At 41.4% G+C, this 15,992-nt stretch overlaps 1 pseudogene; it reads left to right on the top strand.

Annotated features, from left to right (window-relative positions):
• Positions 1-173: 173 nt before the first annotated feature.
• LOC133800090 (oleoyl-acyl carrier protein thioesterase, chloroplastic-like) lies at positions 174-3,578 on the top strand (annotated as a pseudogene).
• The last annotated feature ends 12,414 nt before the right edge of the window (positions 3,579-15,992 follow it).

A 15,992-nucleotide genomic window follows, 5' to 3' on the forward strand; every position in this document is an offset into this window, starting at 1 on the left:
TGGCTACCTCTACCCATAGGCTTCTTTCTCTATTTTCAATCCTCCCGTATTGTAATTATGTCATGCTTTGATCACTGCATATTGGTGATTAGAAGATTACACACAAGCAGAGTTTGTAGGCCATTATGGGAAATTAGTAAGATAGTTAGCTTTGTAAAGAGTCAGTTACTTTAATGACAGTAGATAAATTGTAGTAATTCTATAAAAAAGTTTGGAAATCTCAGTTTGGTTTCATTAAAAATTTGTATAAAATATCCTGGTGAAACTTGTGCAGGAGGTCGGATGCAACCATGCTCAGAGTGTTGGGTTTTCAACTGACGATTTTGCAACTACAACCACCATGAGGAAATTGCATCTCATATGGGTTACTGCTCGAATGCACATTGAAATCTATAAATACCCTGCTTGGTAGGTTCTCTTCTTTGGCACTCCCAGTTGATGTTTGATTTAACTGTGATTTTAACTTGTCAGCATGTGTGACAGGAGTGATGTGGTTGAAATAAAAACATGGTGCCAAAGTGAAGGTAGAATTGGAACTAGACGTGATTGGATTTTAAAGGACTATGCCACTGGTGAAGTCATTGGAAGAGAAACAAGGTGCCTATCATGCCATTATTTTGTACTTCCTAGAAAATGCAAACACGAATCATGAGGATCAGTAATTGAGTCAATAAAAAGATGATAGTTTGGTTTTTAATATATTGACATATTGTGTCTACATGCAAACATAATTTAATTAGTTTTCTTGTTCTTTCCATCTCCAAAAAATACAATTTCTAATAGTTGGTAGTAGGTGCCTTACAGGTTGACGTGCTTAGAAGTTGTTGGAGTTGATGCTTCAAATAATTCCTTGTGCTTTGAAAAGTTGCAATGTTAGGTGCCTTACAGTTTGATTTGTTTAGAAGTTGTAGGAGTTGATGCTTCAAGTATTCCCTTGTGCTTTGAAAAGTTGCAATGTTTCTCCCTTGTAAATGTAATTGCAGTATCTACGGTTGTATTTATAATGGCCTAAAAGGTTGCCCTGATGATCTACTGTGTCAAAAGAATGTCTAGTTTTCATCTGACTGTTACTCTTAACAATAATGTGATGTCTAGCATGGAGTTTGTTGTATTATCCAGGATTCATATGCTTTGACTACAGCTAAATCTGAGTCTTTTACAGCTGTTATTTAGCATAACCTGCAGTTCATGCACTGTTATAACTTTCGTAATCACTTTCCACAATAATTACTTAATAGGAAATAATTAATAACCAAATGAATGTAACTGTTTAAAACTAAGGTTCAGGGTTATTGAATTATGCTAGTCTCGCTGGTTGAAGAGTTTGGTCTGCCTGTCATTTTAGTTCTGTCTTATTTTTCATAGTTTGCATTCTTTGACCTTAATTGAACTATTTGAACATTTCTTCAACTGATATTAATTTACCGATCAATTTATCATGTTTCTTATTCTATGTATGTCTCATCTTTCAAAATTGGATTTTGAGAACTGATTGTATATACTGTATGGTTTCAGCAAGTGGGTGATGATGAATGAAGACACCAGACGACTTCAGAAAGTAAGCGATGACGTTCGAGATGAGTACTTGGTATTTTGTCCTTGAGAACTTAGGTTGGTCCTTTTTCTTATTCACCAGTACTGGATTTAGTGAAACTTAATTCTGACAGAATGTCTGTTGAGCTCAAGTTTGTTACTTTTTATTGTTAAAGTATTCAGATATCTTGTTGTGGAGCTAGTACTAGTTGATTGCATAAACTCATTTTGTACATCTAAGTTTGAAGCAACTCACTTATCTTCATTTTATTTATAGATTAGCATTTCCAGAGGAGAACAATAGCAGCTTACGGAAAATACCAAAATTGGAAGATCCAGCCGATATCACACGCAGGGGCTTGTGGTAAGATAACTTAACTTGTCCACAATATTCTATTCTAATCTCTTATGTGTTCTCAGCATGCTTTTGAATTTGGCAACCCCGCAGAGCTGATTTCGACATGAACCAGCATGTTAATAATGTAACTTACATTGGTTGGGTCCTCGAGGTTAGTATCTTTCTCCTTGTTCTTTTTTTACGTAATGGAACTTTTTTTCTAAGCACACCTCAATAAACCAAGCTGACAGCGATATTTTGTGTCTCCATGGCAGAGCATACCTCAAGAAACCATTGATAGCCATGAATTGCAGTCTATCACTTTAGATTATAGACGGGAGTGCCAACATGACGACATAGTTGAATCTCTTACTAGCGTGGAAGCGATCGAGGAAAGGGATTCGATCCATTCTCTTAATGGAACTAATGGTTCCGCTGCAGTAGCAGAAAACAAACAACAATATTGCAGGCAGTTTCTGCATTTACTGAGATTGTCAGGTGACGGGCTTGAAATAAATCGCGGCCGAATTGAGTGGAGAAAGAAGTCTCCAAGATGATGAAATAATCTACTCAGCTCCCTACTCTTATCTTGGTTTCATCATCAGCCTCCCATATGAAGAATAATATAGGCTTCTCCCTACTCTTTACCTTGGCCTCATCAGCTCTCAGCTCCTTCTTATTTTCCTTCTTATCTTATTCCGGGATTTTGCTTTCAACTTGTGGTTTCCAATAGGAGTTAGGTTATCAAGTTTTTGTCCTCTTACTGATAGAGATCATTAGAGAAATAATTGTTATTCTTTTTTGTTTCTGATTCCAGCGAGTGACGCACATGGCTGATAGAGAAATAATGTTTGATTATATTATTGCTTTTCTACAAAATGTGCACCTGAAATATTACTTTGAGTTGGTGACCTCGTAGATGCTTTCGGATTGATCTTTGTTTCAAATAAATAGGTACCAGAATTACATTTCTGAGGAGTCATTAGATTTCTTACTGGAGTTTATCAAACCTGTACAATACAGACTTTAGGCAGAGATTGACACATTATAGACATGCAGGCAACTATCTTGACCTCATGTACAACTATGGTCTCAACTTTCAATGAAAAAGCATGAGCTAATTTATTGATTTTAGACATTTTATATTGTGTCCATGAAAATTTTAAGTTCAAGTTGAGCAATCACTAACATGTACTTCTTTTCAGGTACTTATCTTGTCTGGTCACGATCATGATCAATGCACTATAACTCATAAGTCAACATCCGGGCCTGTAATGGAGGTATGCATCCACTTTATTTGGTTTATGTAACTCTTATCAAGGCATGATATATCGATAACAATAGTCTGCAACACACTGTAGGAACTGTAAGTTGGCAGGAGGGAAACCTGTACCCATCTTTCATGTTGTTGTCTGCTACTATTGTTGTACTTTCAAACAGTTCAAGTCCTGATGAAGAAATATCAACTCAGCTGTGCTTTCTTCAAGCAATTGTTTATCTATCATATACTAATTGTAGTTTTTAGATAACACACTTACATAGTTATTGTAAGTGTATATTTTGATATTATAATTTTTAGATTTGGAACATACTGAGTTCTATTGATTTTGTCTGCTTGTTGATTCTGTCTGAACTATGTTGTAATTATACAGGAAATTATGAATGAATTAGTGGTTGAAAATAGAGAAATGAAAAAATTCTCATATTCTACATAGGACGTCGGTCTCCACAAAACTGTCGTCTTATGTATTGCAGGAGACGATGCTTGCAAATAAATTGTCATCTCATGTATTGCAGGAGGATGACGCTTGAGTAGGAACTGTTGTCTCATTTATTTCAGTGGATGACACTTGCACAGAAACTGTCGTCTCATGTACCACAAAAGACAACGTTTGTATAGGAACTATCGTCTCATGTACAACATGAGATGACACTTTTATTTAAACCGTCGTTTCATGCTTTACATGGCATGACATTGCATGGGACGACGGTATTAGAACCGACGTACGAGAGTCCATACGACGGTTTAAAACCATCGTCCTATGTCAATTTTGTAGTAGTGAACCACTACGCCAAGTCTTGCAAAAGCCAGACACCTCTGGCCGATTGCTAAAATGGTCTATAGAACTCGGGCAATATGAGAATACTTACCAGCCCCGAATAATAATTAAAGGCTAGGCTCTAGTAGATTTCGTTGTTGAGTGTACCGGAATATCAGAACCAAACAAAGTCATAGCCGAGCAGCCATCCGAGTCTGGGCTACCACACAGTATGAATGCTGCGCAGAATGTCAAACACACAGAGTCCAGCACTATTGATTCCGAAGAAGAACAAAAAGCCTGAAAATTACATGTAGATAGCTCTTCTACCGACCAGCTGTCCGGAGCCGATCTCACTCTAATCACCCCCGAAGGACAACACATCCATTGTGCACTTCGTTTTGGATTTGAGGCATCCAATAACGAAGCGGAATACGAAGCACTAATTGCTGGCCTAAGATTGGCTAAATAAGTAAAAGCTGAATCCTTGGAGATATATAGCAACTCGCAGTTAGTTGTCAACCACATCCTCAGAGAATACATTGCTCGAGGAGAGAAAATGATGGCCTATCTCAGTAAAATCAATGATTTTCTTACTCAAATTAAGAGATACACCATTCAACAAATACCTAGAGAACAAAATGCCACGACAGATGCACTAGCTAGGCTGGCCAACAGTGCCATGGTGGACAAAGCCAATTTGGTCCCCATTGAGTATCTGGACCAACCCAGTATTAACTTGCCAGAACTAGTCCTTCTAATAGACAACACACAGTCCTGGATGACCTTGATTGCAACTTGTCTAAAGCACGAAATCATGCCCAACATTCGTAACGAGTATAGAAAATTGTTAAGGAAAGATGCTCGGTACCTTATCCTAGACAGGGTCATGTACAGAAGAGGATTTTCCATGCCATTGCTCAGGTGCGTCAACCAAACAGAATCAAGATGACTTCTTGAAGAGGTACATGAGGGTTTCTGTGGGAATCATGCTGGGGGGCAGAGTCTATCTAAGAAAATTCTAAGGCAAGGCTACTTCTGGCCAACTATGAATGAGGAATCCATATTGTATGTTAAAAAATGTGATCAGTGTCAAAGATTTGCAAAAATACCCTGAGGAGCCCCAAACGAACTAACGTAGATGCAAAGTCCATGGCCCTTTGCCATTTGGGGGATCGACCTTATTGGTCGATTGCCAAAAGGAAAAGGGGGAGTACAGTACACGGTAGGAGCAGTGGATTTCTTTACCAAATGGACGGAGGTCGAGCCACTGGAAAAAATTATGTCCAAGAAAGTATTGGACGTTGTGGTAAAGAATATAATTTATAGGTTTGGTCTACCCCATAAAATAGTGTCTGACAATGGCACGCAATTTGACAACCAGTTATTTACTGATTTCTGCGCTAGACACGACATCATGAAAAGCTTCTCAATAGTCTCGCATCCCCAGGAAAATGGACATGTAGAAGTAGACTCTCAAAGACACACTAAAGAAGCATTTAGGAGAGGCTAAGCGAAACTGGCCTGAAAGACTACCTGAAGTATTGTGGTCTTATAGGACTACCGAGCGAACAGCTACTGGAGATACCCCATTTGCACTTACATACGGGTATGAAGCGATGCTGCCCATGGAGGTGACTCCACCGTCTCACAAGCGCACGACATACGACTAGAATGGTAATCACCAGCTGTTAGCCGAATCCTTTGACCTAATTGAAGAAAGACGCGAAAAGTCCAACATACGCTTGGCCGCCCATCAGAAAAAAATTGCCTGGTACTTCAATTCTAGGGTTAAGGAGCGAAAATTTGACCTAGGAGACCTAGTCTTACGAACTATATTCCCAGAAACTCGAGATGCTTCAGCAGGAGTACTAGGCCCCAGTTGGGAAGGCCCTTACCAGGTTATGAAGATAGTACCACCCGACACGTACAAGCTAGTGCGGTATAACCAAGATCTCCAACTAGTACATGTCCCCCATTACTGGAATGGGGAACACCTAAGGATGTACTGCCAATAAAGATCACTTTTAAGTGATCGTTGACTGGCCGGTACAGGCACGAACTGCCCATACCACCGACCAGCTCAATTTAGCTATATTAATTATGGACAGGAATGATTTTCCCATTTATTGTAAATTAATATTTATGAATGTAAGCTACGATAGTAGTGACACAGCTTGTATGGTTAATTTTTAACTAATAAGACACGATTTTTGTCCATTTTTACAAGCCTTACTTTTACAATGATTATCTTGCTAACTAGTGATTTATTTCACGGATTGTCGGCAGTGTATGAAACCTTTATAGGTTTTGGAAAACCCAAGTGGTCTCGAATAGGTTAGTATGAGCAACTCTGGTTAGTTAACAAGTGACCAAGAAGATAACCCAAGAGTTATGAATCCTGCTTGGTCATTTGGGGGGCACCATAGTCATAGATGGACAAGCAGAGGAAAAAGCGTGTAATTAAAAGGACTTAGAAACATTAATTTTATTAATGTTAAAGTGCTTGCACATTGCTCGGTATGTACCAAGAAACAAAAAGAGCCATAAAATAATTTTTGTAGATAGGGTTGAACTGTTTTTGTTTACAGCTCATTCGGAAAAATTGAACAGCTCCGATGTATAGAGTCGCATAGCTCCAAATAGAGTCGTAGCTCCAAATAGAGCCACATTGCTCCAAATAGAGTCGTATAGCTCCAAACAGAGTCGCATAGCTCCAAACAGAGGCGCATAGCTCCAAACAGAGGCGCATAGCTCCAAAGCTGCTCCAATTTATAGAAAAGGAAGATACTCACTCTCCTACCAAGCATTAATGGAACTGCCCAACTGCCGCACACGTCAGCCCACACTTCGATGATTGCACAATCGTCGGTATAGTTATTAAGAGAAGCCATCATGACGGTTTATGGTATCAAAAAGAGGCGGGAAAGAGTGAAAAGTCATTTCTTGGCAACTTGAAGAAATACAAAGGCTATTAACTACACCAGATGCTATGCCATGTAGCAAGGAGCATACACCCCTGACCAGGCTGGATGGGATGGTCCCCAGAAGAAAGTTTCCATGCTGCTTAGCACCATTGCAAACTTGGGGGGGGGGGGGGGGCAAATGTTATCCCAAAAATTGGCATATCTGACGTGGCACTAAACTTGGACATGTGGAGCAAATTGGGCGGACCCCCCGGCAGGTTGGTCGGTGTATACTTGCAGGGTATACAACAAGTTACTGGTCGACATACTATCTCCAGAAGCTCATCTGCTCGGCAGGACCACCAGAAAACTTGTTGGTCAGTACAATAAACAGACTAGTCAAAATACACTTAAAAAATTAATAGCAGTCACTGCTCGGTACGCTTTCCAGGAGAGCAGCTGGTCGCTATGACGAACAGGCATACCTACTCGGATGAATGCAATTACACTCTCCGTTAGCACTTCGCAATAATCGCCCAACCACCCGCAAAGAGCTCCTAACAGCCCTGAAGACTCGGTCAAACCTCCTAACAAATAAGAAAGTTTCCATGCTGCTTAGCACTATTGCAAACTTGGGGGGAAAATGTTATCCCAAACATTGGCATATCTGACGTGGCACTAAACTTGGATATGTGGAGCAAACTAGGCGGACCCCCCGGCAGGTTGGTCTGTGTATACTTGTAGGGTATATGTAACGACCCAAATTTGCTAATAAGGCTTAGGGCCTTGATTGGCGTGCCTAGAGGGCAATATGTGAATTATTGTTTAACATGTGGATTTGTGTGAATATGTGATTAGTGATGCATGTTTATGTGACTTAAATATGCATGTGGACCACGTCTGGTTATTAGGGGCATGATTGTAATTTTAGCCCGTTGAGGGTATAAACATGATAATTGTGATATATCTATACTGCACGATCCAAGACAGCCCTAGGGAGCGGTTAGCTAGAAAGTCAAAAATCCGACTCGGGGCGAGTCGAGGGATATTTCGGGTGTTAGTCATTTTTGGGGTTATCAGGCTATGTAAATAAATATTCAGAGATATATATGAGGTTAGAATGCCTAGGAGGGAATATTGGGGAAATTTACCATTTTGCCCTTGGGGACATTTTTTTGGTACCCCGAGCCTTGAGGTAACCTTAGAGACTAAGTTTAATAAAATAAAACATTAGAAGTTTTCAGAACACTAAGAACCGACCCAAACCTTTCCTTCCTATCTCTTATTTTCTCTCAACCATTCCAAGGGGAAGCTTTGAAAATTAAGCTAGGATTTGAGCTTTAAGCTTGGAGAATTGTTCAACATCACTTGGAGGTGCAATCGAGCAAAGGTAAGCACTTAAGTTGATGAGTTTTATTGAAATTCTGCTGATGTTTCAAGGTATGCATGTGAGCTAAGTTTAAGTTTTCTCTTGAATGCTTGGCTGAGTTTTGGGGCTGGTCTTTGTTGGGTTTTGATGCTGAGACTGGGTTAGAACCTCTGTGATAATTAGTTTGGGATGTTGGCTTGATTCTAGGGATAATTGGACTGGTTTTTAAGGTGAAAATGGTGAGTTTTTCTGGGCTCGAGGGGTTGAGCCATGGCGCTATTCTTGCTGAGCCGCGACCCCTTAGAACTTGGGGCGGCTGGAAATGAAGGCGTGCCGCGGCGCCCTTCAGGAAGGGCCGCAGCGCGTGTAGGCTGTTTTGAGGCAAGGCCTCGGGTTGAGCTGGGGTGGCGCGACATGAGTCCCTAGGGCCGCGTCACTTAATGTACTCTTGGGTTTTTAAGAGGTTTTAGGCTCGGGAATTCACTAGTTAAGGCTCGAGATGGATTTTATCACCCGGATTGATAAAATTCAATGTCCCGAAGATTAGAATTACGACTTAAAGTTATTTAATGGATTAGAGCTTGATGGGTGGATATTGTTAATGCGTTGTGATTAGGGCTTGCGTGAGGCTCGGACTAGGGAATTGTGCTCGGGATATCGGTGCTTAGAAAGCTCGGGACATAGGTAAGAAAACTACTGTTTACATAGAGCTTGTGATGCAGGGTTTGACCCTATATGATTGAGTTGCAGGGCTCGGCCCTATATGACTGTGTTTTGGGGCATGGCCCTTTGATTGAATTTATATTTGTTTAGATTTCTACTTAGCTTTATCATATGTGTATGTAAATGATGGAACGACGAAGGTCGGGAACGGCGAAGGGTGAGAGAACGGCAAGGGGCTTGGAGCAGCGTTTATCACGCGGAGTGCGAGTTGCCAGGGCGAGACCCCAAGGGATACCTGGGATATCCTTACGGTATAGACTGCGAACCCAAGGCCTGCTAAAGCGCCTGGGACGGCATGGCCGTATATGTATAGCCTGATGATGGCATGTTTATATGTTAAGTGTTGTTATGCATATGTTATCTGCTTGTGAGGGTTTTCTTGCTGGGCTTCGGCTCACGGGTGCTCTATGGTGCAGGTAAAGGCAAGGGGAAAGTTGACCAACCTTGAGTATGGTGAGCGTGATGAGCAGCGCGTACATGTCTGGTCTGCCTGGCTGGCCAGGGGTGTTTTGGGGAGATGAATGTACTAAACTTGAATTTTTTCGTTTTGTCGACTTTGGTTATATTTTGAGTTGTGAATATTTCTAAACAATGTTTTTGGGATCCCAAATGTTGAACGCTTTGTAATTTTTCAATGAAAGATTTATTTTCAAATCTATGACTCTGATTATGATTTAATTACACTTTTGTCCTAAAACCTTGATTAGTGAGTTAGTTGCACATTTTAAACTCACTTAGTAACGGCTCTAAGGCAGTAGGGCGTTACAGTATACAACAAGTAAGTGCTTGACATACTATCTCTAGAGGCTCAGCTGCTTGGCAGGACCACCAGAAAACTTGTTGGTTAGTATGACAGACAGATTAGTCAGAATACACTTAAAAAATGAATAAAAGTCACTGTTCAGGACACTTTCTAGGAGAGCAGCTGGTCGGTATGAGGAACAGGCATACCTACTCGGATGAAAGCAGTTACACTCTCTATTAGCACTTTGCAATAATCGCCCAACCACCCACAAAGATCGCCTAACAGCCCTAAAGACTTGATCAAACCTCCTAGCAAATAGGACAGCAACCACCTACGAGAAGAAAGGGATATTTCCCCATTAGATATGCTCAGGTGCAACCCTTGGGTGAGAGGAATAGTATAAATACAAACTTTCCACCATAGTGGAGAAAAAAAGGACACAAAGAGAAGAGCCTACCAGCCAGCACCAGAAACATACCGAGCAGCCTGGCTTGGTACTTGGCAGCGAATTCTGCCATTCTATATTGTCTTTTACACATATAAATCCACTTGTAATCGCTTGTGATCTTGTGAACCTTCAAGATTAATACAAATCTAAGAGGACGTAGGTCATTACCAATCTTTGGGGTCGAGCCTCTATAAATCTTGGTGTTCTTTATTATTTATTGTTCATTATTACTAGGTTCTTGGCTCATTTATGGTGTATTGATTGTCTAATTGAAAAGCTCTCTAATTAATTATTTTAAATCTGTGTTAGTTGACAAAAAAACCAATATGCAAAGAGTAATAGAGGAAGAAATGATAACAGAACCAATGCAAGAAACATAAGCCGACTGACCATTTGGTAAGACAATTAAATTTAAAGAAGAATTGGAGTAAGTACGAGAAAATAAGGACAAGTCATGTCAAACATGGTGGGTACCCTTGTATCAATAATCCAGTTTTTACTATGAACAAGGAATTCATTACCAACAAGGTTAGAAACAAGGGGCTGGTCAAATGAAGAAAAAGGACAACTAGATGAAGAGGCTTGGACTTTTTGAGCGAACAAGGCTATGATTTTCTGGCATTGAGAGGAAGACAGAGAAGACATAAGATCATTAGAGTCATCTAGATTGTCTCCAGCTTTATCATTAGTAGACCCTGGGAAGTGATTAGCAACTACTTTTCCCAAGGTAGAACTAGAACCACGACCTTTCCCATGAAGCTTATGACCAGGAGGATAGCCATGAAGTTTGTAACACTTGTTAATAGTTTGTCTTGCGAGACCACAGTGATTACATAAAATCTTGTTGCGAACAGATTGAATACTCCCTACGAATTGAGTAGAAGATGAACTTTATGTGAATTATATTATTATATGATGTTAAATGCATGCATGTGGGTCCGCATTTCATCATAGGGGCATTTTGGTAATTTGGCCCGTTGAGGGCGTAATTGTATTTTTGTATGCATGTCGGTGATCTATTGTTGAGGCCACATTATAATGTGGATTTGTTCGAGCTATTTGCCATGAGACGATCTTTGAGTGCAGGTTAGCGGTTTGGTCATAACGGGATTAAGTTTGGGGCTCGGGGTGAGTCTCAGGGTATTTTGTTGATTAGAGCGTTGCCGGGAATTAAATGGTAACGTGATATGAATTAGTGGTATTTGAGAATATCGAGAATAACTGGAATTAGAGGTTGTTAATTATGATTAACGAAATAGGTGGAAAAGGACGATTTTACCCTTGGGAGCCTTTAGAAAACCTTAAATGACCTAGGGGCAAAAAGGTCTTTTCACCATATGATATATTTAAGACATTGAAGGCTGTGGAAGGTTAGATAAAACAAAGCATAAAACATTCCTCCCGTACCTCATTTTCTCTCATTTTTCTTTTGAATTTTCGGAGCTTTTCTTGAGGGCTTAGGATTGTGTTCCACCATTGAAGAGGATCCTAATCCGAGCTTGAGGTAAGGTTCTAGCCATTAAAACTCTAGCTTTGCTCTGTTTTTAGTTTGGTTTTCAGCTTGGTTTTCTAGATTGGTTAAAGGGAATTGATGGGAGTTTTTGGCTAGGGTTACTTGGGTTGTGATGCCTAGGACATGTATAGATGGTTTTTGGGTTCATTTGGGCCTTAAAATAAGGTTTGGAAGCTTTTGGTTCAGGTTGGAAATGGTGGAGTCGAAGGGGGAAAGTTTTTGGGCATTTCTGGCTGTGTGTAGCGCTGTAGTGCCCACAAGTGGGAGCTACAGCGCTACTCAGGGAGGTTCTTGGCTGTCTTGGGCGCTAGGGGGGTAGTGCTACATCGCTACCCTGCTTCTTCATATTTCTATTTTGGGCATTTTTAAGGGTTTTTGGCTTGGGGTTTCAATCCTTAAGGCTCGGGATCGAATCTACTCATTGCTTGGGTACAATTCGGGGTCCCGGGAGTGAGGTTTAGGTCAAGACCTTATAATTGTTGATTTTCAGTAATGAAGGTTATAATTGGTCATGATTAGGTAACTGCTAAGGAATCAAAAGGTTGATCGTTCTCAAGGGTTGTTCTGTTACTATTTCTCACTCGAACCAGAGGTAAGAAACTGCACCCTATATGTGACATGCATGGTTATAATTGAGGCATGTTGAGTGTTTAAATATGGATAGTGATTGCATATCAAATGATTAGAAAATCTTGCTTACTTGTGAATGACACTGACTTACTAGTCAGAATCGGCAATGGTGTCAGAACTAGTTGTGAAGCTGTGACTTACTAGTCAAGTTCGACAGTAGTTTTGAGCACTGGTCGTATGTTACTGACCTAAGAGTCAAGAGTGGCATAAGCGTCATGAATGTTGAGCTGATAAAAGATTAGATCTGATCGAAATCTGCATTGAATGACTCATCATGAGCATTAATTCCGGACCAACCCCAAGTTCGATGAAAACTAAAAGCGCTTGCCTAGTTCTATGGCTAGTTACTCAAATTTAGGGCCAGAAGGCCCAGGTGACCGTATCGTCACATGGCTAAGGGTACGGAACCCACAGTAGTGACTCCATAGTCACTCCCTTGGTTTACATTAGTGACTCACTCATTAGTCACTTATCCTGTTTAAGCTAGTGACTTGATCACTCATTTGTAAAGGGTACGTAACCCACATTAGTGACTTTTACAACTGTCACTCCTCTGTTTAGGGCTATAATTCCTGGATGATTATCATGATCATCATTTGATATTATATACACGCAGTAATGAGTTTTCTTGCTGGGCTTTGGCTCATGGGTGCTATGTGGTGCAGGTAAATGGAAAGAAAAGCTCACCCAGCCTTGAGTGGAGAGCTTAGGTGGCGATGTGTACATATGCGGCTGCTTGACCACCACAGCCCAGGAGTTTCTCAGAGGGACTAAGGGTTAACCCTATTTTTGCCGCTTAGGTCGGCGGGTTGTAAATTTTACACTGTAATGACCATTTTGGATTGTAAATGACTTGTAAATATTTTTTTATGGGCCCATGAACAATTTTATGTTTTAAATAAAATATATCATTTCCTTTTGATTGGTTTTCACTTTGACCTATTAATAACACTTAGATGCACGTTTATAACCAAAGAACTCGATTAGCGAGTTAAGCATGATTCAAAGTTCACAGCAACGGTCTTGGAGTAACCAGGACATTACACTTCACCTCAAACACACGGGGACCATTGTTTTGATGGAAATGATTGTGAAGTTCAGACCAAATGGCAGAAACATCATCAAGATACATGATACTATCTGCAATGTCACTTGAAATAGCATGTAAAATCAAAGAAATGACCATGCTATTACATCTACACCAAGCATCATAATCATCATCTTCGGGATTTTTTTGGGTGATCTTACCATTAACAAACTTCAATTTGTTCCGAGCAAGAAGAGCAATGGTCATGGAACGCCTCCAAGAGCTGTAGTTTTCACCTCCAGTAAGAATTTTGGGAACCACATTCGCACTAGGGTGATCTATATGAGCAAGAAAATAAGGATTTCGAGAATCTTCATGAGAGGAATGACTGGTCTGATCAAGAGTAGAGAATCGATTCGTGTCAGTTGACGTAGTAGCATTGTTGGAGACATTTTAAGAACCACCACCAGTGCGAGGAGCACCACCAGTACGAGTAAGAGCCATGGATTTCAAGAAAAATCCAAGAACAGAGAAGAAGAAGATAAGAGAACAATCGACCCAAGAAATTCCCTAATCTTATGCCATTTTAATAATAACAGAGCAAAGAAAACGAGTGCAATAATCTCTGTTGACGGTAAGAACTCGTCAACGATTGATGGTTAGAAAACTTCAATCTCTATACTGTAAGAAGCTATGAATTAGATAGAAAGAACTCTAAACAACAGGAGAAAACTCAGGCAAGCATGAGAACCAGAAGCATATATTTCATAAGTCTCATTTTTACATTCAGTTTTCCAACCCCTTAGCCTGAGGGGTTGGAGCCTATTTATAGGGGAGGCTCTATTGGCCCAGGATACAAACAAGTCCCAGACCACTGGGACGTACATAGGTACTCTGATAAAGTAGTGGCTCAGGGCGTAGTGGTGCCTACCCTGATGGTGTCAGAGTCGTGGCCTTGGACATGGTACTGTCGGCTCTGGCGCATGGTCGGGGGTGTCCAAGTGGTCTCACCACTCTTCGTACAGGTCCGTACCGCCACTACTCCTCAGACGCAAATCATAGGGTCGTGCCTCTGTTCTCTCCATAACCGTACACCCCGTGTCAGCGCACGTGTTCCGTACTCGGTGGTCCTCATCAATTCCCGTTCAATGCTCAACGTTCGTTTGGCATATCAACGAGATTCCCCTAAGTGATCTCATGCCTGTGCCAAGGAGGCTTCATCCTATGCATGTCCTGAGAAGTCGAGGTGCCGAGGGTCAGGGCCGGCCTATGCGGATCGCATAGACACGAGGCTAGGAGCACGGGTACCTCAACACACCCCTCACCCTCGCATAGCGAGGCTGCCTCTCCTCCTTCCGAGCGCAGCGTCGCGAGGCTAGGAACACAGATACCTCAACACAGCCCTCACCCTCGCATAGCGAGGCTGACGTTCTTCCTCCGAGGTGCGGCGTCGCGAGGCTAGGAGCACGGACACCTCAATACAGCCCTCACCCTCGCATAGCGAGGGTCCCTCGCATAGTGAGGCTGACGCTCTTCCTCCGAGTGTGGACGAGGCTTGATGCCTGCTGGAATGGGGCGCACGCGGATGGCCAGCTAGGGGCCCTCGCATAGCGAGGGTGAAGTTTGGATCGGCAAGTGGCCGAAGTCCCTCACCTAGTGAGGGTGACTCTCTTACCCCAACTCCCTCACCATCATGCGATGCCCTTTCAAGATGTCTCGTAGTATAGAGCTTCACTTGTGAATAGAATTCACAAGGAAAAAATTCTACATTTACACTTCCCCCCGAGTCTATAAGTACACTTTTAAGTGTGTTTGTAGACTCTCTCTATTTTTCTTGCTTGACACGCACAGCCAGCCTTGGGGGACTTAGCCTTGGAAATTTTTCCAACTTCGCTCGAAGAAGCCCGAAGTGTGGCTTGGAGTTGTGTTTCTTCTTAGTGTTTGAAGAAACACAATAGCCACCTAATACTTGGGGGATCCACGTAAGTTCCTAAGGTTGCGTAAGGACTAATCATCCTCAATCGCAGATCCCAAGTTTCGAAGCCACTTGTCCACACCAAGATCTGCGTAGCCCAGTGGCATGCTCTCCAACTTATTTTCACGAGTTCAAGGGTTCTATCCTCCTCCAAAGCTCTTGAGGTGCTCTTTCCCTTTTTTTTTTTTTTCATCTTCTTCTTTTTCTTTTTTTAAACTTACGGTGCTCTAGTAGGTCCCTCTTATTGCCGTTGTTCGTGGATCACATATTTTTCTTTGATCTGATGGCGATAATCTTTCCGGTGCACCTTGATTATACTTGTAAGGACACATTAACCCGTTGGGCTGTTGGGGTCCTTTTATATTCATTGCGCGCGCTTGTTATTTTTTTGCGAGAAGCGTCGTTCTCGTCCTTATACATAGTACTATTTTTTCCAAGGGTCACTTGTAAGACCCTTTTTGGCTAGCCGGCTTAATGGCCGATCTAGACTTATTGGGCGATTCCCTCCTTACGGCCTTACCTCTTGGGGTGTTGGCCTTTAGTTAGAGGTCATCCTTTTAGACCGTTCCTTTGATATTCATAAGGGTAGCTAATCCTTTTGAATATAAGAGAGATTTTTTTTTTTTTTTTGCTCATGCCTCCTGTCCTACCCCCAAGTGCTTGGTGAGATTTAATTCAGCAGGCAGTTCGGTTGATGCTCGCATGAAAAAGAAAAAAATCACATGTGAAGTTATGAACATTTTCATT

Source organism: Humulus lupulus, chromosome 9, assembly GCF_963169125.1.
Source record: "Humulus lupulus chromosome 9, drHumLupu1.1, whole genome shotgun sequence".
NCBI lineage: Eukaryota > Viridiplantae > Streptophyta > Magnoliopsida > Rosales > Cannabaceae > Humulus > Humulus lupulus.